Source organism: Symphalangus syndactylus, chromosome 11 (genome assembly GCF_028878055.3).
Source record: "Symphalangus syndactylus isolate Jambi chromosome 11, NHGRI_mSymSyn1-v2.1_pri, whole genome shotgun sequence".
In the NCBI taxonomy this organism is placed as follows: domain Eukaryota; kingdom Metazoa; phylum Chordata; class Mammalia; order Primates; family Hylobatidae; genus Symphalangus; species Symphalangus syndactylus.
In genome coordinates, this window is record NC_072433.2 from 39,754,263 (window position 1) to 39,778,720 (window position 24,458).

Below are 24,458 nucleotides of genomic sequence, written 5' to 3' on the forward strand. Positions count from 1 at the left end.
GATATCTTAGTCTGCTGAGAGTCTCAAAACAGCCAAGTCTAATGAAATGAATATGCTGTTCGTGGCCTCTTCAAGATACTTCGCTATTCCAAATGGAGCAAGGCTGAACATCAGTATATCAGAGCACCAATTCCACCCAGTATTGAGAGCAGGGTTGAATCAAACCTGGGCCCTGTTGCCCACTTAATCCTAGTTCACTGGTATGAACTAACGGAAGCTAAATCAATCTCGTTCTAAAGATTTCAAGCCAGTGCAACTTCATTCTCCATCTCTTCCTTCCATGAATTTTCATGCTGCATTTTGGGTAAATAATGCACCCTGAGTTCAGTTAGCATTGGGTTCACAGTATAGTGTCAAAGAAAGAGAATGAGCTCTCTATCAATGGGGTGGTTCAATTGCCATTTACTCTTATTTTACTTAGCAAGAGAGGAACTAAGTTCCGCCTTTTCTTTCCTTTAGCCCCAATTTTCCACTCAGCCGTCTCTATGATTACAAATATCTTTCACTCCTTTTTCATTACTGACTCACCTACACATTGAAATGGTACCTATTTCATCTTCCTGTCTTGTCTCTTCCTGTATGCCACTTCCAGAGACTTAATTCAGGGACCGTTGCTAAGCAACTATACATCATAGCAGCCAGTCACCAATTACTAATTGTCCTCAGCACTTTAGCCTTACAAATCTGGACTGCCGGTGACAATGGCAAGTAGTTTTGATGGCCAAAAACACACCGGGAGGTTTCTCAGCTCAGCAAAGACAGAGGCACTAATGACAAGGTATTACCATCATGGCAGTAACAAAGATTTCCCGTCTTATACCGGCTGAATCACACAGTTTTAAGTCCATCAGCTTGGCTCTATTCTCTCCTTCCTGCCCAGGAAATAAATTGGAAGTGTGGTGGACACACACACTGATGAAAATGTGGACGCTGGCATTTCACACGCATTCACCTTCCTCCCCACTGGCACCACCCCGTTTCTACAGTTTCTAGTTGAATTGAGGATCTATTAGTAATCAAATTTCAGCCTCAATTTTATGGTTAGTGTAATGGAGTTAATTTCTCTAATGCTAGCAGTTCATGGAAGGAGTCTCTTGTGGCAGCGCAGACCTGGGACTCGTAGCAGCTGTCAGAGATGCCGCTAAGGAATTCCTTATTAGCTAAGATGCAACCAGGCAGAAAACTCATTACACAGTGCTAAATATACTTAATCACATCTATTAGAGAAAAATGAACTTGATAATTACAACAAATAACTAAACTGCAGAAAGTGTTCAAGGAAAAAAAAATCGACACCAGGATCTAAGTGCACGGGGAATCAGAGCTGCAAGAGCTGAAAGAGAACCTAGGAGCACATTGCTTTGTGCTGAAGGAGAAACCAGTCTCAAGGCAGGTGGAGTTGATTTAAGTTGCTTACGAAAAAATGACAAATTTACATTTCAAAAATGCCCTTGTTTATTTGGCATTTTTAAAATCTTAATTACAAAGCAATCCTCAGAGGGTAAATGCTTTGTGTGTAGACTGTTTCTTGTAGGTGGGGGGTTTGGGCAGGGGAGGGATGTAAGGAAATCCACAGTGAACACTGGGCTTGACAAATAGGGATCTGAAATAGCTCAGTTACACGTGTGACTTCCTTGGAGCCCAACAAATGTTGACAGTCAAATTTGTCTTTTTCTCTGTCACAAAATTGAAGTCCCTGAATGGGGGGACCTTTACCATTCCCGACTGAGGAATATATGTGAGAAGCCCCAGAGTGAGTGTCGCCTATCAATTTTTTGAGTGCCTGACCTCATTCAGGAAGGAGTCACTGCCACCAAGGGTGGTTTAGAGCAGTTCGGCTTCTGTAAGCAAGGCCAGAGAATCAAGTTAACTTTAGGCCAAGATCTGGCAGGAGACGATCTTTGGAAACTGAAAGAGGGAGGGGTAAGAACTGGTCCCAGTTAAGCAAGACAGAGATAAGGGACACTGGAGAGAGAGACATGGAGTGGGGATGGAGATATGAATGATCAGGATAAACGCTGAAAACAGGCGCTAGCCCATCTGCGAGTTAAGAGGAGCCCCAAAGATGTATGATGAGCAAAGGCGAAAGCTGGCTAAGCCTGGAGGAGCTTCTGACTCTTTGGCAATTTCATCTCTGCAGAGAGGAAAGATGGACACAGTTATTAAGAATAGAAGTGGCAAGATGGTTTCATCTCTGTAAAATCTGCTACAGCAAAATATACTGTTGTTAGCTTTGGCCACCGATGGCAACAGCAGAAGCAGCCCACCCACTCCAAATACTGGGAAAATCAAGTCACGTTCTTGGCCGGGTGCAGTGGCTCACACCTGTAATCCCAGCACTTTGGGAGGCTGAGGTGGGTGGATATCCTGAGGTCAAGAGTTCGAGACCAGCCTGGCCAACAGGGTGGCCTATCTCTACTAAAAAAAATACAAAAATTAGCTGGGTGTGGTGGCATGCACCTGTAGTCCCAGCTACTCAGGAGGCTGAGGCAGGAGAATCTCTTGAACCCAGGAGGCAGAGGTGGCGCCACTGCACTCCAGCCTGGGCAACAGAGCGAGATTCTGTCTCAAAAAAAAAAAAAAAAAAAAAAGTCAAGTTCTCATATCCACACCAATAATTGGGAAGCCTTTTCCACTTATTATCTGTATTTTAGATGGGCATCGCATGCCTATCAACTATAATGCTTCACATGGACTCGGCCTGCCCTTGAAAAGGAAGGGACACAGAACGATGAGACTTAAGAGGAAAGACTTCAGCCAGGTAATCAGTGATTAGTGTTTAGTGCCTGGGAATGGGCATTCCGAGCAGCATGGCAGCTCACCGCGTGCTGGCCCTTACAGCCGGGTAGCGAGATCAGAGGATGTGACAGCATCAACCCAAACCAGCCATCCAGCTGCACTGTGTTTCATCACATATCAATTTTTACTGAAAAGAAAACCATACAAATTTAATCAGCTCTTCATATGGAAATATTTAACTTTTTCCCCCTCGAGTTGTTTGATATTATTGTTTTAAGAGTCAGGATTAAAAAAAAGTAAAGATGTGTGATAGTGGTGGACACAGAAAAGCATCCATTTCTGGCAAGAGAGCAAGTCTCATTTCCAGTAGACTCAAGTCTTAAATGCACTGGCGTCTCTGTCAATTGCCTGGCTCAATGAAGAACATATTACATGCCCATAACCATGAAGTATAAGACACGAATGATCCATCTTGCACACCCTCACCCGCAGTCAAGGCAGGATGCTATTATCGGTGAGAATAATACGATCTCAGAAAAGCTCCTGTTGCCCACAAGTTTAGAGAGTGTTCTGTTTTGGCATCCAGTCCTCTGAGGTTTCCGTTTGCTCCTTTGCCCTTCAGAGATGTTATCAAACAACCTTGTTCCAGAACTTCTAATCTCTGAAAACCTATAATGTGAAACTCTCTTACATATCTACCTATTAAAGAACTATGTTCTCTCTCAGTAGTCATAAAATGTAAAACACCTCTTAAAAGAGACTTCCTTTGTTTCCTAGCCAAGGGCACATAAGACAAAAGAAGCTGCCTTTTAAATATAATTTTAAAACACTATGTTACATAAAATGAAGTACTGATATAAAGGGTGATTTTAAAATGAGGACTGCTTTTGAGATCATGGGCATTTAAAAATACCAAAGTGATGTAAGCTACAGGCCAGGGCCAAGAATTTTCCATCTCAGAAATGGGCCCTCAGAAACTGAGGGGTGAGGAAAATACAGTGCATTGTCACCAACTGTATTGGGATGCCATGTAGATTTGAAGACTACCTATCACCCGTGCCAGTTCTTGAGGTGGGCAGATCCACGGCAAAGCCTGGCCCAGGCCCAGCCAGGACAACTGTCCTGAATCTCCCAGAATCACAGTCTCAAATCCTTAGACACTTCTAACCCTGAGATACTTGCAAAGGGAGAAACGTGCACTGGCTAGACAGCTATTGGGTTGCCAACCCATAACCAGATTAATTTTTCTCAGGGCTATTTCTCCTTACAGTGGAGGATCGGCCTATTTACTAGATGCCATGACACCAGCCAGCTGGGCAGAGTTAATCTCCCAGGCTCTTGAAGATTTCTTCTTCTGGCCTTCGTCATGTTAGCAACATTTACCTTTTCCCTTGAAGGAGGAGAAATGGCAGTAACCGGTAGCAGTTGAGAAGATGCTGGGCTGTTCTTGAGAAGAGTACTCTTTGGAACTCAAGGCACAGAAAACTTTATGTCAACATTATGGATAACGCTTTTTGTAGAGGAAAAAGAAATCCCATTTCTATTATGCAATCAGGAAATTGAAGATGTCTATCTCCAGATAACCAACTGCTTGTGGTGCGATTTCAGTTGGAAACTTTCACATAGAATGTTTTCATACTGTCTGTTCTGGCGTTTCTGTCACTTCACATTGACTTTTTTTGCTCTCTCTAGCAAATAAATCAGAAAGTTAATAGTTCTGTTGATTTGTTGGAGCGTTTTTTTCCTCTTTAAAAAAATAAAGAAAAGAAAAGAATAGCTTTAAAGGGGGAAAAACTGATCCCAGCGTGTTAACAACTCCATTGCGGTTTCAGGCTGCGGTCATGCCAACTGTCTAGTAAAAAGAGAAATTCCACTGTAGCAGAAGTAATAAAATCTTCTTTTAAAGCACAAATACCATGCAGGGAGGAAACGTAAACCCTTGCTTTGGGACAAGGAAGGTGGCTGGGGTTGTGGGTAGGAGGTAAAGTATGGACTGGAGCAGCAAGGATTCCTGGTCACCACACTGCTTTGGATAATCTTTCATCCAAAGCAGCTCTTTCCATGACCCAGAACCTTCTCTTCCTCTTCATCCATCACCCAGAGGATTTTATAAAGATGTAAGCTATTATCTGAAGCTACTTCATTGTTATTCATATGACCAAATATTTATCACCCACTCTGCATTTTCAAAGAAGCTGATCTCCAAGATGGATAGTTAGAAAAATCTCATCAGCATGACGGAAGGTTTATGGCAAGCAACATGCACTGCTCTGGGAGAACATGACTGCTTCATATTCTCAGATCCACTGTGATCTATCCCGAAACCAGAGAGCCAGGCCTTTAACATCTGAGTCCCATATCAGGATTTCTAGGACTCATAATTGACAAATAATTGACTTTCCTTAAAATCAGGGTCAAAGCTCCCCAAATTACCACCCTTGGTGATGAACACACTGGGTCAACTGTTCCCCAGGCAGCCAGGAGGAATCCTGTCTGCCCCACAGGCCCCCACTCAGTTACTCCAACAAAAGGCAGCAGTTGAATGTAGAGAAAAGTCAAGTGAAAAGGGCCGGGATCCTGTGACATGAGGCATTCAACAGCCAGATTGTTTTCACACAATCACTCAATATCTCTCATCATGGCCAGACGTGGATCCATTTGCCAGGTAATGCTTTGACGCCGAGAGCCAGCAGAATGCAAAGCCAAACTACTGCTTCCTCATTCAGGCTCTACATGAAAACACCCATATCTTGGATCCACGGCCAAATCCTGGGAAAAGAGCCCATGAATGGGCATCTCAGAGTGGCCACCTTCTGACCGCCCTCCCTCTTCCCTTTGCCTACATTCTGCCTGAAGGGAAGGAAGGGCAGCTCCAGGGGAGGTAAACTGCAGTCCCAGCAGCAGCAGGCCCAGCCACCACCTTAACACTTGAATGAGTTAAATGCAAAGATACAAAGACAAGTATTTCATTTCATCTGGTATTTCCTCAAGCCCTCCCACCAGCAGGAGCTATATGTAAACATGGCCATTTCCCCCCCTCACCACTTTGAATTTAATTGTATTCCTAATTGAAAATGAAAATTAATTTGCTTTTGATCAATTCCAGGTGGTAGATCAGCCTGAAATGGTAGCAGAGCATTTTTTCCTCTCTGGGTGACCACACACACACACGCCCATAAACACCAGCATGCACTACCGACATAAACGGGCAGCCGTCTCTTTTTGCACAAGGTCTTCCAGGGTCTCTGTCTCTCTTCCCTGTGCTGTTTGGCAGCATTCAATTTTTAAGGGAAGATTTACAAAAGTGACGGTACTTGTGGAAATAAACTGCTGACAGGCTTGCTGAGTTAAGTGCGTAATTAAGGCTGTGGAACTACAGATGTTGAACAATGGTGGCTTCCATCAAGATGCATGCGGTAGTATCACAAATAACCTGGCATCTGGTTTCTTTATCTAAGTACCTTTCTTACGGTTTGGATCTTAATTTTTTACAGTTGACAGCAGTGTTATTTGAGCCAGTCAGTGGCATCTGGCTGCTGGGGGGAAAAAAAGAAAGAAAGAATGAAAGAGAAAAAAAAAAAAAATCTCCATGCACTTTAATTAATTGTGGAGAAATTACATGGTCCTTCAACCGTGTAGTTTGTCATCAGTGCACATTACAGATTTATATTAGATGTTTCTCCACAGTGTCAGGAATAATTAAAAGGGGGTAGGAAATGATGCCAACCAGCAATGCTTTACATCAGTGGTGAAAGTTTTATATTTATTACAGCCAAACAATTTTAGAAGAAGATGTCAACTCGGAGGCTTGAATGTGCATGGAATACATATCAGGCTGGAGGCAAAGTCAATGCTCTACGGCTGCTGGAATAATGAGAGAGGGCTCATGTTTAATCTATCAGGCCGACCAGAATTGGGATGGCATGCCAGAGTTATTAATGACGTGGCATCCCTGTTTCTCATAAAAACATTCACCCAAAACAATAAGTAACATATGCTTTTTTCTTTTTCCTGAAGTGATCTTCACCCAATTGTTCTTTCTGATCCTAGTAAGAACAGAAGTGCCAACTGTATGCAAGTCACTTTTTTTGCTCAATTAATCTGTGCCACATTTATGGCTCGCGCAGCGTTGGTAGAACGATTTAGTAAAAAGATATCAAAACGACTTTTGCCTTCACTGAGCACATGATCACAGCCTCCCTGCTGGGGCCTTCCATGAAGCGAGCCCTACCCAGACGGCAGCTAACCTGAATGGTAATCACCATCTTGTACCTACTCCACCCAAGCAACTCAAATCTTAGCTTCTTTATTCCTGATACCATTGAACAAATCTGGGACATATTCCTTTCTCTTTCCCAGAGATCACAGCCAGGTTCTACATTTAGAAACCGAAGGTCACAAGAAAGCTCTTAGAAACATCCCAGGGATCCACGACAATAGGAACAGCCATCCGCAGGACATCAGTCTTCTCCCATGCTCTTCTATTCGAGCAGGTTTCCTTTTGTATCATCAGCACATGGGCAGCACGTTTCAGGAGGATTGTTAGACGCTCTCAACCTCCATCTTGTGTCTTGCAGAAGAGCCAGTGTGCACAACGATTCCTTACTATGCAATGCCTGTCACTTCTTATTTATTAGCTTCTTGCCCTGGATATTTTCATAATTACCATTTAGCTAATGTGGCCCTAGAAGTGGAGACATCCTGGGAATCACAAGCCCAGGAAAGCCTCACCTTTGCCCCCTATGGACTCATATGACAGCAGGGCAGCCAGAAAGGATACTGTCCTCAGGGTCTTCCAGTCTAAACAGTGGAAATCTTCCTTCCTTAGACCTATATGAGATAACGAAAATGGCAACGGAATCCTCATAGCCATGTATTTCTTTGAATCGCTAGGTGGATCTACTAGGGACAGTTTGCTTAAAGTTTAACATGTGATACGGTTTGGCTCTGTGTCTCCCACCCAAATCTCATTTCGAATTGTAATCCCCAGGTGTCAAGGGAGGGGAGTGGTGGGAGGTGATTGGATCTTGGAGGCGGTTTCCCCCATGCTGTTCTCGTGATAATGAGGGAGTTCTCACGAGATCTGATGGTTTAAAAATGGTGGTTTCCCCCGTGCCCTCTCTTTCTCCTGCTGTCTTGCTTTCCCTTCTGCCTTCCACCATGATGTAAGTTTCCTGAGGCGTCCCCACCATGAGGAACTGTGACTCAATTAAACCTCTTTCCTTTGGAAATTACTCAGTCTCAGATAGGATCTTTATAGCAGTGTGAGAATGGACTAACACAGCATGATTCTTCTGTGATAAAGTAATAGTACTCTTACTCATTTTAAACCTTTCCATGACAATATTCTCAAATTTAAGGAGAACAGTGCTGTAACATTTTCAAAGCATTTTTGCAAATAATATTTCATTTTACTAATAGCTGTACACTCAATGTGGAAGAATAAAATGGGGAGAAGCCTCAGTACTTTCTTCTTCAGTCCCATATAAAACACACACCTTAGGCATATTTTTCCTTTGTTGATGGCTTTTAAAAGTCAGTGTTTAGCTTTCTAAAGTATTCTCTTTGCTTGGAATAAAAATCGAAACTTCTTCCTATGGCCCTACTTCCTCTCTGACTATTCTCATCTCGCATCACTCCTCCACTCTCTTCCTGTTCCTCCAAGACATTAAGCCCGTTCCAGCCTCAGGGACTTTGCACTTAACCGTTTGCTCTGCATGTAACACTAACTCCATGTCTTCATGTGACTGTGGCTTTGTCTTTCAGATCTCAGCTCAAATGTCACCTCTCAGAGAAGCCTCCCCGATCTCTCTAATATTACTCATTCCTCTACTCTGATTTCTAGCTCACAATCTGAAATTGTCTTCTATGTATTTGTTTAACACGGGTCTCTCCCACTGGAATGTAAGCTCCAAGAGAACTTGAAAAAACATCAACTTTAGGGTAAATTTCTCTATGTGCTTAAAAGTTGCATATTTACAATTTGTTTCAAATAATCTGTGTGTTGACTTTTTCTTTAATTCAGCAGAAGGTCTTTAGTTAGTGTAACTGAGATTTTGCCATATAAATGATTTTTTCTTCATCCCATTTGGATTTCAAAGCCACTGATAAGCATTTTTTTGGAGTGATCCTAATGGAATTAATCAAATTTAAGGAGATGTTGACTTAAAACCTTTATTAGTGGAAAGAAAAGAATATTAATAAAAGGCTAAACCACTGCATCTTGCGTCCCTAAAAGGATTATTTTAAATTCAATTTTTGCACTGTTATTATTAAAGCAGTTCACTCAACCAGTCGCTAGGTTTGAACTTTGATTTGAATTGAGGTTTGCAGGGCTTCCATCAAATCTCTGCTAAATCCAGCTTCGGAGAGGAGCAGTTAAGTGTAACTGCAGCCAAGGTTAGAAACCTTGGCTCACAACACTTGGCCTTGACCAGCAGGTACCAATGGCAATTCTGTACACTGAGGACTAGCCAGGGCCAGAAGAAAGGAAGTTGAAATTAGAACAGGCAGATTTCAATCCAATATAGAGAACAAATTCCTACAGGAAGCAAGAGGCCTAATAAGTGATTAGAGAAATGATAAAACCTCTGGAGGGATTACAATCAGGATAAACCTTCCCTGATCCCTGAAGTTCTTGAAGACTGTGTCTGGTTCATCTCTGTAGCTCCTTTTAGTATCTAACACATACTGGGTACTCAAGGTATATGTAGTGGATTGAGTTAGAACAAGTGTGGAGAATAGGCCTAACTTGTAAGCTTCATGAGGGCAGGGCCATGTCTTTCTAGTTCTTCACTGTCTGCTCAGGACTTAGCATAGTCAAAGATGCTCAGTAGAAGTCTGTTGAATGAAAAACATCAATGGATGAATAAACTGGTCAATGAATGAATGGGCCACATAGGCCCTGTAGGACTAAAATGCTTGATAACCCTTCATAGGTGGAAATCCTACCTCCATCCCTATGTTTCCTTCTTGATCTCTATAGCTTCTTCCAGAAAGCAAAGTATCTTGGCCTCCTTCCACCCCTCTATATCCACTCTGAAACAGAGAAGTATAGGCACCTCTGAAGTTGCTCTTGAGAAAATCTCCCTCCTCATTAAAGTTCACAAAACATTATCATCATTAAGCCACTACCACTTAGTGCTCTGCTAGATGCTCTAGAAAACACTAGAGAGAGCAGCAGCTTCCTGGGGTCTGGGAGTTAATGGTTTGGAGACATCTGACAGATGTGGAACATGTAGTGCCCGCTCTCTCTGATCCCTTCCCTGAAATTCTCATTCTCCTTGAAAACCCAGTTTGCCTTTTTCAAGGAGAAAAAGAAAGCAGTGTTAACAGGAGGCCGCCTACCTCTTGGGTTGCTCCTGCCCCTACAAGCCCTGCTGGCTGCTCTTGTGTCCCTGTCTTGCTTTACATGTGAACAGATGTATCTACATGAGGGCAGATTCAAAGTCAGATGATGTATTAGTTTGTTTTGTGTTGTTATAAAGGAATACCTGAGACTGGATAATTTACAAAGAAAAGAGGTTAATTTGGCTTATGGTTCTACAAGCTGTACAAACATGGCACCAGCATCTACTTGGCTTCTGATGAGGCTGCAGGAAGCTTTTACTTATGGCAGAAGGCAAAGGGGGTACAGGCATGTCCCACGGCGAAAGAGGGAGCAAGAGAGAGAGGGGAGAGGTGCCAGGCTCTTTAAACAACAAGCTCTCTCATGAACTAATAGAGTGAGAACTCACTTATTACCGCAAAGACAGTGTGAAGCCATTCATGAGGGATCCACCCCGATGACTCAAACAGCCTCCACTAGGCCCCCCTCCAACAATGGAGGTCACATTTCAACATGCGATTTGGAGGGGACATACATCCAAACCATAGCAGATGGTATCTGAGACACTGATTTTCTCCCCAGGTTTGGCCATCAGAGGTAGACTGTGAGGCTCCTGGGAAGGTGGGGGAGGCAACCAACTGGATGGGGAAGGCACTTTCCAGGTTGGGCATAATCACAGTGCAGCTGCTATGGCTGCAGAAATAACTTCACTGAGAGTCCTCTCTCTGTACTTTAGCCAAGTTCCACCTCTAAACACTGGAAACGTTCTATGCTTCCACTGCCAGTTCTGAAGCCCACGAAGGTCAGGTTACAGGAGGTAAGGTTCTTCCCAGCTCCTAGAGTCTGATTCTACTCATGCTTGAAAACATCTTATCCTCCGATTATTGCCTCTGGTGAGTCATCCTGTCTGGGGCCAAGTCTCTACTAAGATCATAATTTAATGCAGCTTTAGTCACAGCTATGAGGACTCCATTTTCAATGTGTTCACTGCTGGAATAAGGGTTCCAGCTGTGCCCAAAATATATATGGCTTACATTAGAGAAAGTTCGCCTTCGTGCGCAAGAACATTAGGTATACAGGTTCAGGTAGCTCTAAGATGAGAAGCAGTGTAGGGTGTATTTGTATTAAATATGTCTTCTAAAATTAACTGCTAAAATAATTTAATGATGGTGTTAATGAAAATTTAAAGTTACACGTAATACTACTATTCTAACAAGCCTAGTTGATATATGCATACGTAATTTTTACATATTTTTAACATAATGACTATATATAAGCATTCGTTTGCTTTTTCCATGTGATGGTATATCATATGCATTTCTCCATGTTTCTATGTTGTCTTTGTAAATACTATCTATGTTTTTCTAAAGTAGAAGAGTCTATAAAATTTAACCCACCTATTAAATGAGAGACTATAAATATAAATCTCTTATAATTGAAACACATCTAGGCAATAGGAAAAAATGACATCTGAAATATGCACAACTGTGAGATGGCAGAAGAAAACTGAATAAAAGATACACTAGATGCTCTTAACTAAAAGCATGAGCACTGGATGCTATTAAGTAGCTTTAGGACCTCTGGAAAACTAATCTCTTTCATTTGCCTTAGTTTCATCAACGTGACAAGGAGGGTAGAGTTGGGTGAACTTTAAATCCCTTCCTGCTTTAAAGTTTTATGTTCATTCCTTAAAGCAACTTTCTTCTGAGGAATACAAAGAACTCTGGGTACTTCAACTCACTCCTTAAAGGAGTGGTCCAGTGGAAATACATTGGGTGTGTGCCACATTCTCCATTTTTGGGAACTGACCTCCCCAATATGCATACGATTTAAGTAGCAGGTTCCAGGCAGCCATGCTCGCTCAGTGTGGCCTGAACTCCCTAGCCTCAGCTGTTAGTTCCAGAAGTGGGTGAAACAATCAGAATTCTCTCCCTGGGAATCTGGAATTGAGATCCTAAAGAGATTCTGTCTCTACCCAGGTTGTTGGATCTGAGATACGAAAACTCAAAACCCATTGGTAACCATCTTTACGGGCCCAAAGATACAGTGGCAGTTGGTTTGCTGAAAGAGGGGAGCAAGTGGACAAATAGGGAGATGCAGAAATCAAAGACGGACAACTTTCTAATCTATAATTCCTGAGATTGGGTTCAATGAGATATCCTGTATCCATACAGAGTTCTACCAAAACAATCATGTCCCTTATTTTACTGGTATATCTCACATAGCAAAAGGGACTCACAGTTAACAGTCTTCATAAGTGTCCCTGTATTACTACACATCTATCCCTCTTGGTAATTTTATAACATAGAAATGCAATAGTATTATTGCCTCCATTTATAGAAGAGAAACTGAGGCAATGAGCTTATAAAAAGCCAAATGACACAGAAATATACTGGCTGAGCCAGAATTCAATCCACAGACTCCTGCTTAGCACAAAGGCTCTCTTTGTTAACTATTTCTGACCCTAGAGTTTAACTTCTGTTTTACAGTGTGGAAAAACCATGAGAAGGCATTTCAGCATTTTTAGAAATGAACTCATTTTTGAATGTGTTTGGAATTTTAAGCAAAAAGAATCTCAAGGTTTTGAGTTTTGACCCTGAAGTCTATGTTTATGACCCAGAGGGATTCTCTCAATTCATTCTGATCTCACTGGTAGGGCCCTGGATTCCCAGGCCCAAGAAAGGGGAAGTGGCTTTTTGGTGGTTTTCCCTCAATCCAGCCATATGAACACCCTCTTATGCATGCAGAGATGTTAACAGAGATAGGCAACATGGCAGCTGGGAACTGAGTCTGGCCAAAATGTTTAAAACATTATGGGGCTAAATATTAGATTAGGACTAATTTGGTAAATTCAGAATACTGAGGGCCAATAGAAACCTTAAAATAGGATAGACAGTTGAAAACATGAGCTTTTTTTGTGCTTTGCCTTAATCCACCGACCTATCTGAAGGTCTGATCTATCAGGTATTTAACGATATACCAGAGATATTTCCTTCACTCCTCAGGGGAAGGAGGCAAGGAGAAATTGGTTCCATATGAAATGATGTGATTTCTATTACATTTTGAAATTAAAGCTTACAGGCTCTGCATGTGATAATTGTATTCACTCATTATACCACCTCTGCCACCAACAAAAACAAAATCCCGACCTCAAAACCAAAGAAATTAGAAAAGGAAAGAAATGTAGCCAACACATATCCAGCAGCCAGGGGTCTATGTCCAGCTGAGGTTTCATTTCAAGAGGAAGGGGGTGAAAGGAAGACAGAAAAACCTCTGATAATTCTAGTTATTTAATTTAAAAGCAAAAATCTGAAGAATATTCTTGGGTTTGTCAGTATCAAAACTTTCCCGTAAGTGGTTTCCCGTAAGTGGCACAGGAGGCTGCTTTGTCAAAACCCTGAAAAGGCCTTGAAACACACTGGGACAATGATCTACAATTAAGTGTTCTCCAGTGGGTCTCCGCGTGACACACCATAATGGCTCCAAAGGAGCCCTTAAAACCGACTATGTCAATGAGCTCCTCCAAGCATGGGGATTTAGAGTTATGGATTAGACCTCTTAACCCTTCTCCTCCCCTCAAAATACCTTAAAGACCTTTTCTCCCAGGGGAGGAGTTGTGCTAGCCAGTGTCTGACTAAAAGATCTTTGTGAAGTCACGTTTAGACAGGACATCAAATGAAGGATCTGTGTTCAGCTGAGATACTCCGCATGTTGCCCTCGACCAAATTGAGGGGCCAGAACCACAATGGCCCCATCAGAATGAAGAAGGAGTCTCTTAGGGGTTTCATTTCATTTCTGGATTTGAATGATCTTGGAAACAACTTCTTTGCTGTTTTCTTGATGCTTTAGTTTATATACCTGTAAATTACTGATTTAACTAAAAGTAGATTTTGTTTTACAGCAAAAACAAGAACAACAAATCAGATCCTGTTCAACCAGTGAGGCACTTCCTTGCTGAATATCAGTCACACTTTGAAAGATGTATGAATTCTTTCAAACCAGCAGGAAAAATTTGGAATCAATTCTGCATTTGCTAAACTGAACAGTTACAGCAACACAAAACAGGTTATCAAAATGGATAATCCCAACCCCTATTTATTTAGAGTAGTGACCGTACATCATTAGTTTGGAAGGGATGCACTTTCCCAATTATGTTTTGCTAGTGACTCAATGTGCTTCCTTCCCTAAAACACACACTGTCAGTGGGGGCTGAGAACCTCATATAAGTAGTTACAGAGACCAGCTTTAATTTTTTATTTTATTTTTGCACAACATTGTGAATGTAGCCAGCTTTTTATTAAACATTCATTCAAGCTAGCTTATGTGCAAATGTGAAATATGATTGTAGGAAAGTATAGTTCCAGAACTTTAAAGACTGTTTTGTGACTTGAAAGCGTTAATGACCTCTTTTAAGGCCCTAAAACTACTAGGAGAACAGCTCTGTTACCTGGTCTTATGTTCACACCATCCTATTGGTCTCAAAAGCTCAGTTCATTCCCCACGTGTGGCTAAACAGGTTCCAGGACACAGTACTGTACACAGAATTTGGGACACTTTTGGGATAATGACTGTAACAGAACTGGAAATGATTATTTCCTAATAAAAGCTTCCTCATTCCAATGTACTCACGACAACAGGCTACTGTAAGGTGGCAAAGTAAGGTACGTTTTTCTTGCAAAAATATTCCATCACTCTTCCTTTTCCTTGTATAGCAAGTGAATTCTTTTCATTTTAGAATCATAAAGCTCTTAAACACTGGTTTTAAAATGGAAAAGCAAGTAGGCCTTTTATTAGAAAACTGCTGTTGAGAGCAGCTTTCTTTCCTGGTTACACAAACATCTGCCTTCCCAGAGAAAGGAAAGTCAATGTTTAAAGTCTATTAAAAAAAAGTAAACACAAGATTTCACATATACCTTTCAGTAATGGGGGAAATAACCATCTTTAATTATTCTTTTCAGTTGTTTCAATGGCTTTTAAATTTGGCCAGTACTGCTACACTTTCCTGAAGTGACAGTGGGCCCTCACAGCAACCCTCCTACCTGTACCCTCAGAAGTGATACTTATATAGCCCAGGTATGTACAAGTCTATACAACAAGGAACACATCATAAGTCAGACACTTGGAAAGGTATAGTCAGAAGGACTTTAAAGGTGAGTCATATTGTTTGGAGCTTACAGGACTCAGTTCTGATCAATATGGAACTTTCCCTATTCCCTGGAATGGGATGAATCTGAGCTTTATTTATTTATTTATTTTAAGACACAGGGTCTTGCTCAGTGGCACAGCCTGGAGTACATGGTATGATCATAGTTCCCTGCAGCCTTGAACTGTTGGGCTTAAGCAATCCTCCTACCTCAGCCTCCCATATAGCTGGTACTACGGGCATGAACCACCACACCCTGTTCTCTTTTTAGTAGAGGCAGGGTCTCATTACATTGCCCAGGCTGGTCTTGAACTTCTGGCCTCAAGGGTCCTCCTGTGTCAGCCTCCCAAAGTGCTGAGATTACAGGCATGAACCACTGTGCCTGGCCAAGTCTGACCTTTACAAAGACGAATTTATACCACACAACTGTATGCATTCAATTCAACCTTTTGGTCAAATCTAGATTCCTCGATCTAAGCAAAGGGTTTGACAAAAGGTACAGTATTTTTATTTTTTTGCTTCGTTTCTCCTCACTTTTCAAACTTGAAGCTATTGCCCCAGAGACTTCCCAGCCCCACAGTCTCAACTTCATTTCTCTGTTGGACACTAAGTGGCCAATTCTGCTAGTATTATGTAAGTCAGTCACACAACTGAAGAAAATCACTAGTTCTTAAGAGAAAACAGTATCTCTTCAAGCAGGTGAAAAAATGTCAGTCCAGAATTGACAGGCCCTTGGCAATTTGTCCATTTCTGAAAACCAAGATGATAAGAAAACCTTTTAATCTAAATAGGTGTGTGAGAACGTTCTTGCATTGCTATAAAGGAATACTTGAGACTGGGTAATTTATAAAGAAAAGAGGTTTAATTGGCTCACGGTTCTGCAGGCTGGACAGGTGGCTTGATACTGGAATATGCTTGGCTTCTGGGGGGGCCTCAGAGAGCTTTTGCTCATGGCAGAAGGTGAAGCGGGAGCAGTTATGTCACATGGCCAGAGCAGGCACAAGAGAGATCGAGTGGAGGGGAGGGAGATGCCACACTTTTAAATAACCATTTTGTGAGACCTCACTCACTATCTCATGGACAGCACCAGGCCATGAGGGATCCATCCCCAGGACCCAAACACCTACCACCAAGCCCTACCTCCAACAATGGGGACCATACTTCAACATGAGATTTGGGGGGACAAGTATCTAAACTATATCAATAGGAAGAAAGAAGAAATTCAGCTGTTAATTGATGAAGAAATAAGCAAGCCTTTAACTACAAGTTCTGCAAGAAGATAGTCAAGGCAATTACTAACCCATAACAAAATATCAAAATCAACAAACTGGATTTTTTTTCTTTTAATTACTGGATGTGTACTTTGGATATCAATATATTTCAGATGACTGAGTTGACATAATGATCTAAGTAGTCCTTTGGGGAATAATTTCATAATTTTCACAGTCAGAAGAATGTTGTGCACTTTAGGTCTTCCCAACAGCTAATTTACATGGCTGTATCTTTAAAACCTCTTCCCATACTGAAATTGGTTTTGGAGCCTCCAAATGTCCACTTGTTTCTGGGTTTGATATCAGAGAATCATTCTTGGCTTGTTCCTCTTCTTCATCCTCTGAACCAATTGATTACAAAGTTCTGTCAACTTAGAAGTCGTCTGAAATTCACATGTCTTTTCTATTATAACTGCTCTGTCAGATGCATGCTCACATCACCTCATTTCAGGAACACTGCTTTTCTCTAGGTACATCCCTTTGCCTCAAGGAAGAACAACTCAAATCCATTGTAGACCCTGCCCACTAGATTAATCTGCCTGTAATATCATCAGCATCATGTTACTGTTAGCCTTGGAAACCTTTGAAGGCTTCCCAGAATGGAGCCATCTTTTGATGCCTCCCATATATTGGTCTAAGTTTCCTGAATTTTCTGTTTCAGCCAGATAGCTTAACACACTAAACCTACTGTACACTACCTTATTCCCACTCTCATATGGAATTCTACCTAACTGGAATGACCTCTTTCCATCTGTCTGTCCATGTCTTATGAAACCACCTTAAAAAAAGTAATAAAAGCCCACAAGGTTAGAATCGTGATAAGGACTTAAGGTCTGCTAAGGTATGGGTGTAGTTAAATCATAACCAGTTATTGTTTCATAACTTGCTTTGCTTTGCTTTTCTATAATTGCTTACAGCTCAGGAGTCACATAGCTCATGGTCACAGATTTGTAACTTCTCCCATTGCTTCATAGAAAACATCAGTATCATGAAACCTAAGACTGGTGTTCGAGGTATTTTTCAGACTTTGCTTTCTGATGAGCCAATGATGCCACCCAGATCTGTGACCCACACCAAGGAACTGACTCACCAGCTCTGTGAGCCCCACCCAGAAACTGACTCAGGCACAAAGACAGTTTTGACGCCCGTGCTATTTCATCCCCACCCAATCGGCAGTATCCATTCCCTAGCCCCATGCCCACCAAATTTCCTTAATAACCCTAGCTTCCAAATTCTTGGGAAGGCAAATATGAGAAATATCTCCCATCTCCTCACTTGGCTGGTCCTGAGATTATTAAACACTTTTTCTGCTGCAACACCACTGTTTCAGTGCATTGGCTTTTCTGTGCAGCAAGCAAGAAGTATCCGTTGGGCTGTAACAAATTGCAGTGTCATTTAGACAACTAAAAAATCCATTTTTTCCCTAAGATCTTATGTATGTAGCTTAAAACAACCTCATCACATTTGGAACTTGCTAAATAAATGATTTGATTACCTCTCCTGGCTCTGTGGGGTTGTCCACTGGCATTTTCTCAGAGATCTACTGGTTATATAAGAATTTTCACGTTTTACACTTTCAATTCAGTGATAACCTAAAATAATGACTTTACCACTTACATAAACCAGATTTCTCCTTTGCATTAAAATTTCTAAATTGAAAGGCATTCTTATGGAATGATACTTCAGTTTCTTAACATTTTAAGGCTTCATAATGGTCTCTATGAACCCCTTCTGTTAGAAGGATTCGAGAACAGTTTTTGTTCTAAAGGAAATCTGTAAATGCATTTGACAATCATGTATTGTCATGTGGCATACCTTTCCTACTGTTATCTTGAACTGTTCTTTAAATCCTTTATTAGAGTTTTACTTTTCATGTTTTTAATGTCTAATCTTCCCTAACAGATAGTATACTCTCTGGGGATAGGGTTTATGTCTTAGACGTCTTTTGATTCCTGATGCATTAAACATAACCTTGAAGAAAGGAAGTGCTTGGTCAAAACTGGTTGGTCTGGTTTTGACTATAAAGGCCTGATGTAGTCTATATTGCATATCAGAGGAAAAACAAACAAAAAAAAAGAGGACTAAGTTTCGCTAGATGTCCAACTGAAAATTGTCCAACTGAAAAAGAACACTCAAATTGTCCAAATGTTCCTCATCTTCACCAGGATGCATCTCTTTGAGGCATTTCCCATATAGCTATAAGGGCTGCCAGATAATGCTTTTTATACAACGAAGTCTTTATTTTACCTTTCTTCCAACAGACAATAAAAATCAAGACTGCTTTAGTAAGCAGTTTCTTTCTCATAATTGGTAAGAGGTACTAGAAGAAAAAAAATGTTGAATCCTATCTGCTCTTAACGTTTCAGGCAAATCCTTAATCTACGTTAATTTCATGCTATTGTAGACAGAATTCTAGAACTATTATTCATCTTCCATATGAACAAGGTGGTCCTGTGTGTCATTCTAGACGTTATTAGTAGAAAACTAAAGCCTGCAGGAGATGTCAAGGTGACAGGATTAGGAGGAAGAGAGAACCTCGAAATGGGATTTTCTCACCTGAGAACTGGGAGAGGACTGGAAAATCAATCAGTTACCATCCACACACAGGGCTTAACTGGTTACCTGAAATATTTTCTCATGCAAGTGTTGAGTTGAATTATATAGATTTACGAAGCTTACTTTATTGCATGAGTTAAACATTTTTGGCAGCAATTGACAAACAGAGACCAGCACAAATGAAGTCATGGACTAATTTAGTAGAAGAAAAAATATTCTTTAATCAGTGTTTTTCTCACTGTTGCTACCTAGAGACAGGAATGGGATGAACTGAAGAAGTCTGTGGCACTCAGTTATTGATGGGATATTAGCTAATCCTGTGGTTCAGTAAATATCATTCTCCCCGTCACCACAGAAAGATACTTGTGCAGTTTAATGGGCGGCAAAAAAATCAGGATTAGAAGTCACTTGGATTTTTAAAACCAGTAACAGAGTTGTACATAAATAAATACATACACATCTTATTTTTTAAAAGATCATTCCAAAGAATGTTTTAAGGAAATGGAAGATGGTAGGAAGAGAGTTACAGGGACTAATGAACACTTTGCAACGTGGCTTGTGTTTATGGCCCATCTCTCAACTAGAAAAAAGGGGGAGCGTGAGAGGTTAACTTTAGTAGGAGAATAACTAAAGCTAGGGAAAAGTAAGGAAGTTTTCCTCCCTCCATGAACTGTTCTTTGTTCAGGGGCTACTGCATGTTCAGCATGAAAGTTAATTAACACACAGCACACTGCTGCCTGTAACGCCTTACATAATTACACCTGGAGTCTAATTAGGTAACTCTCAACTATCCCTTGTCTAAATCATCCAAGCTACAAATCTCTCAGTGTGGCTAGCATTCATTTGGTGAGGCCTGTGACATGCTTGTGAAATTAAAAAGTTGTCACTTCTAACATGTGGGATACACTAACAGCCTAAATGAATTCTCCCATATGGTTTTCATGTAGAAAGTGAAGCCTTGAGAGAAAGTACAATCTTTCTGGATTCCTTTGGGTTGCCTACAGATTCCAGGACATCATGCCAGGTAGAATCATATTTTATTGACAATACTGTCAGGCAATTACTAATTAAGGTATATGTGCTGTTATTTAATTTTAATAGGATGATACAATGTTAATATTGATCATTCTGAGATGACAAGATTATGGTGAATTAAAATTTTTTTAGACTTTTCTAGAATTTTCCAAGTTTTCTATAATGAAGAAATATCTATACTAATAACAATGTAGAGAGAGGAAGAAAAATTGGTACAGGACTTCTCTATAAAATGATCCCATCTTTGTATTAATAAGTACTACATAATATGCAGAGTATAATTTATTATTATTTCAAAATTTAATATAATTTTAAATATTGTATATAGTGTATACAGTAAAATACCAATCTACATCACAAGCTTTCGTTTATCTAATCAAACTGAATAAATGTGCAAGATATGCTATAAATTACTTCCAAGAATGTACAACTTGGTAAAATGGGACACAGATTTTAGTGACATGAAAAGAGTTGTAATCGGTAGTATTGTTTAACAACAGGTTAAGTTTCTCTTTTTTCTTTGACCACTTTTTGCAAGTGACACCATATCATTCTTGAGATTTGTCACTTGGCTTGGCACATCTTTGTTATCAAGTGAAAATGACCAAAAGGAACACCTTGTTACCAAATCTGTTCATTACATGGGCAGGTTCATGAGAGCTGAACTCCACCCAACATATTCTGAAAATGGTGGGAGGAGGAAGGAGGATCCTGGAGAGCGAGAAACAGAACTTAATTAGCTGCAATGCCTGGGTCCACTGCTATAATCAGTGAAGCTACCCAACTGGTGGGCCAAACCAAAGGGATCAGAAACAGGTCTACTATTGCCAAGTTTGCACTCTGCCTGCAGCGACTGTCAACTAATGATAGATTAGACAAATCTGATAGCTCTATCAAAACATTTATCTCAAATCTTGATTAGTAATCCTATTGCATTATGATTAACTCACAAGGGTGCTGCTGACAGATAAGATACTTTATCTAACAATGTGTACTAGTTGCTTTGCCTGAAGCCAAAATTTTAAAAAAGCCCCCCCAAAACAGAAAAACACAAACTCCGGAAGTTGCTAGTAAAATAAACTATCAAGTATTGCACATTGTGAAGGATAATGAGGCTACATGCACCATTTAATTTAATAAAGAGCTTGTCTGTGAGAACTCAGTCTTGATACAAAAAAACAAGAGGGACTTAGGGAGAGAAATACAGTGAGAACAATACACTATAAACAAGAGTACACCCTCTGCCTTTTCAGCAAAGGAGTATGTAAGAGACATTAACTCAGGATTGCTTCAGGGGGTACCATTGTCCATTTTGGCTACATCCCAGTTACTCAGGCCAGAGGCAGAGCAGAACTTGCATGCTTTTTGCAACTTACCATCCAATTACTCTTCTTGTCTCTGGGATGAAGACATCTGTGCACAGAAATACTCAGCAGACCTAAACTCATGGGATTTTCAGAAAGCAGATTTTTTTTTTTTTTTTTAATCTTTAGGGAGTAAAGTGATAGGGAAGGGGGAAAGTAGAAGAAAGGAAGTGTTTAACTTTCCTAAGAAAAGGAATAAAAATGAGGGTTCCTGATGTCCTTTTTTCTTTTCGCTTTGTCTGAAGCAAAGAAACATTCGATGTGATGTATGCTAAAGTTTTAGTTTAGTACACAGCTATGACTCAGGAAAAACTGAATCAGTATTACTCATTCCCTTATCAAGCCAGCTCATGGGGCCTGAACCTAAACCTATCATTCCATTCGTGGCTTTGCCAACCCCAAAAATTCAGCTATGCTTGTTGGGGTTTGGGTTGGGTTGCTGGGGCAGAGGATGCTAAGTACTCAAAATCTTGTGTAATTTTAGATGGTATCATTATCTTATCCTGACCTTATGATTTTACAAAAAACCTAATGTCCTATAATCATGTTTCTCTTTAGCTGGTATTAACCTTTCGGTGACTTCTCTCTTCTCTCTCTCTGTCTCTCTCTCACACTCTCATAACTATCCTGTTAATCAATTGTGCACTGCAGATGGGGTCAAGGAAATCTACTTCCTCCTTTGATAGCCTCCAATGTTTCTACTCTTGGGGATAAAAGTGCTTTAAATGGAGTTATATTCTAGGAAAATCAATATATGATTACTGCAAAGATTTGTATTGATTGTGCGTTGCATTGCAAAAAGGCTAAAGAAAAATGGCACGGCACATTTTCCTTCAATTCCTACTCCACAGAGTTTGTTGTGAATGTTTTGGGCAAGAAGAAAATGTTGGAACTTTATTTAATGACCTGAAGTTTTCATCATTCACTCCACTTACTTTTTTCTCTACTCTAGAAAGTGCTTCATTATGACTTTCCTGGCTTCTCGTCTATAATACTGGCCGACATCAGGGGCCGCCAGGAGAGTTCACAGAGCTGAAGACTGTCTCTGTCACACAAGGGAGCTGTGCCAGAAACTGCAGGTTGCCTTCCTAACATCCATTCTTCCCTTTCTACTCCCTTACACAAGCCTGATTTTGTTGAGAGCAGCAATGTACCCAGCTGAAAAACACTTCTCAGTTTTCCCTTACCTATAGATGAAACTAAGTGATTAGGTTTTAGGTAACGGAGTCTAGGTAGAGATTGTTGGGTAAGGCTTCTGGGGAAGTTCCTTAAAAAGGGGTTGGGGTTTGGCTCAGCTGCCAGGCACATTTTACCCTTCCCTCCCTTTCTTCCCTCTTCCTACCTGTAATGTAGGTGAGCCATTAGGAGCCACAGCAGTTCTTTTGTGACCATGAGGGAAACCTGAAGCCAGAAGCCAAGTCAAAGTATAGCAGAACCTCAAGACCAAAGGGGCCGTGAACATTGGTGATGTTGTGGAGCCACCAGAATAACCCTATTCTTTGTGAACTTCTTTCAGATGAAGGAAAATAAATCCTGATATTGTTTAAGTTACTGTTTTTCTGGTCTTTGATATTTGCAGCCAAACATGAGCCATTTCTCCTGCAAAATGCCTAATTATATGAGTTCTCAATGTTGTGCTGACTAATAAAAATAAGTAAATTTTTTTTTTCTTTGAGCCAGAGTCTTGCTCTGTTGCCCAGGTTGGAGTGCAGTGGCGTGATCTCGGCTTACTGCAACCTCCATCTCCCAGGTTCAAGCAATTCTCCTGCCTCAGCCTCCAGAGTAGGTGGGATTACAGGCGCCCACCCCCACGCCTGAATAATTTTTGTATTTTTAGTAGAGACAGGGTTTCACCATGTTGGCCAGGCTGGTCTCAAACTTCTGACCTCAGGTGATCCGTCTGTCTTGGCCTCCCAAATTGCTGGGATTACAGGCGTGAGCCACCACACCCAGCCACCTTTTTGTTTTTTTTTTTTTGAGATGGAGTTTCACTCTATCACCCAGGTTGGAATGCAGTGGTGCGGTCCCAGCTCACTGTAACCCCCGCCTCCCAGTTGAAGTAATCCTCCCACCTCAGCCTCCCAAGTAGCTGAGATTACAAACATGCATCACCAAGCCTAGCTAATTTTTGTATTTTTAGTAGAGACAGGATTTCACCATGTTGGCCAGGCTGGTCTTGAACTCCTGACCTCAAGTGATCCTCCCACCTTGGCCTCCCAAACTGCTGGGATTATAGGTGTGACCCACCACATCTGGCCAAAAGTAAGTAACATTTATCTCTAGGATAAATGTCATAGGCAGTGGTTACTGGGTGACCGAAATACTTCAAGGTGTCTACAATCATTTAGTTGTTTTCCCAATCACTAGTGTTGAGAATACTGTAGTAATAAGGTCTTTAAGAAGTTTGGTGTACCTTTGTGATTTTTAGCCGTCCAGCCTCTATTTCTCTATCTTCTAGTATTAACAGTGCTCCAATTTCTTCTGGGAAATTTCTTCCCCCTATAGTGTGCAGTCTTAGCGGGACTGTCATCAAGGGGCTCTGGCCTCCCCTAATCGAGGAGCAGGTACAAGATCCAGACTAAACCCCTTCAGACTTTGATTAAGGATTCAAGACCCATTTAGATGATTCTGGAATAAAAGCTGTTTTATTATAAATTAAGAGATGGAATTTCTAAAAGCCTCTACCTCACAGACTGAACATTTCTTACTGTGAAGTTCTTCCTAATGGCTTATTGCCTAAGTGATTTAAATTTTTCATTAAATACAGAAGTTACTGATTATAAAATCTATTGACTAGTTAGCTTCAGTGGACTATTAAAACATTTACTCTAAAAACTGCAGCTTAAATAGAAGGTAATATTAAACTAGGTGAAAAATTAAATTTTGGGAATAATAACAGCTTACCTTTATGGAGTGTTTCCTTTGTGGCAGATACTACTCCCCGATATTTAAATATATAAACTAATATAATACCTATAATAACCTATGAGTTAAGCATTGCTATTATTCCCTTTATTCAGATG

At 40.8% G+C, this 24,458-nt stretch overlaps 1 protein-coding gene and 1 long non-coding RNA gene across 2 annotated transcripts in view; one reads left to right on the forward strand and one right to left on the reverse strand.

Moving 5' to 3' along the window:
• The window catches only part of FTO (FTO alpha-ketoglutarate dependent dioxygenase), a 415,383-nt gene that overhangs the window by 59,332 nt on the left and 331,593 nt on the right, over positions 1-24,458 (reverse strand).
• On the forward strand, positions 615-23,092 carry LOC129457489 (uncharacterized). The gene is made up of 6 exons (XR_008649270.2): positions 615-778; positions 2,655-2,761; positions 13,968-14,131; positions 15,025-15,139; positions 22,388-22,514; positions 22,789-23,092. It is a non-coding gene; the product is annotated as an uncharacterized lncRNA (long non-coding RNA).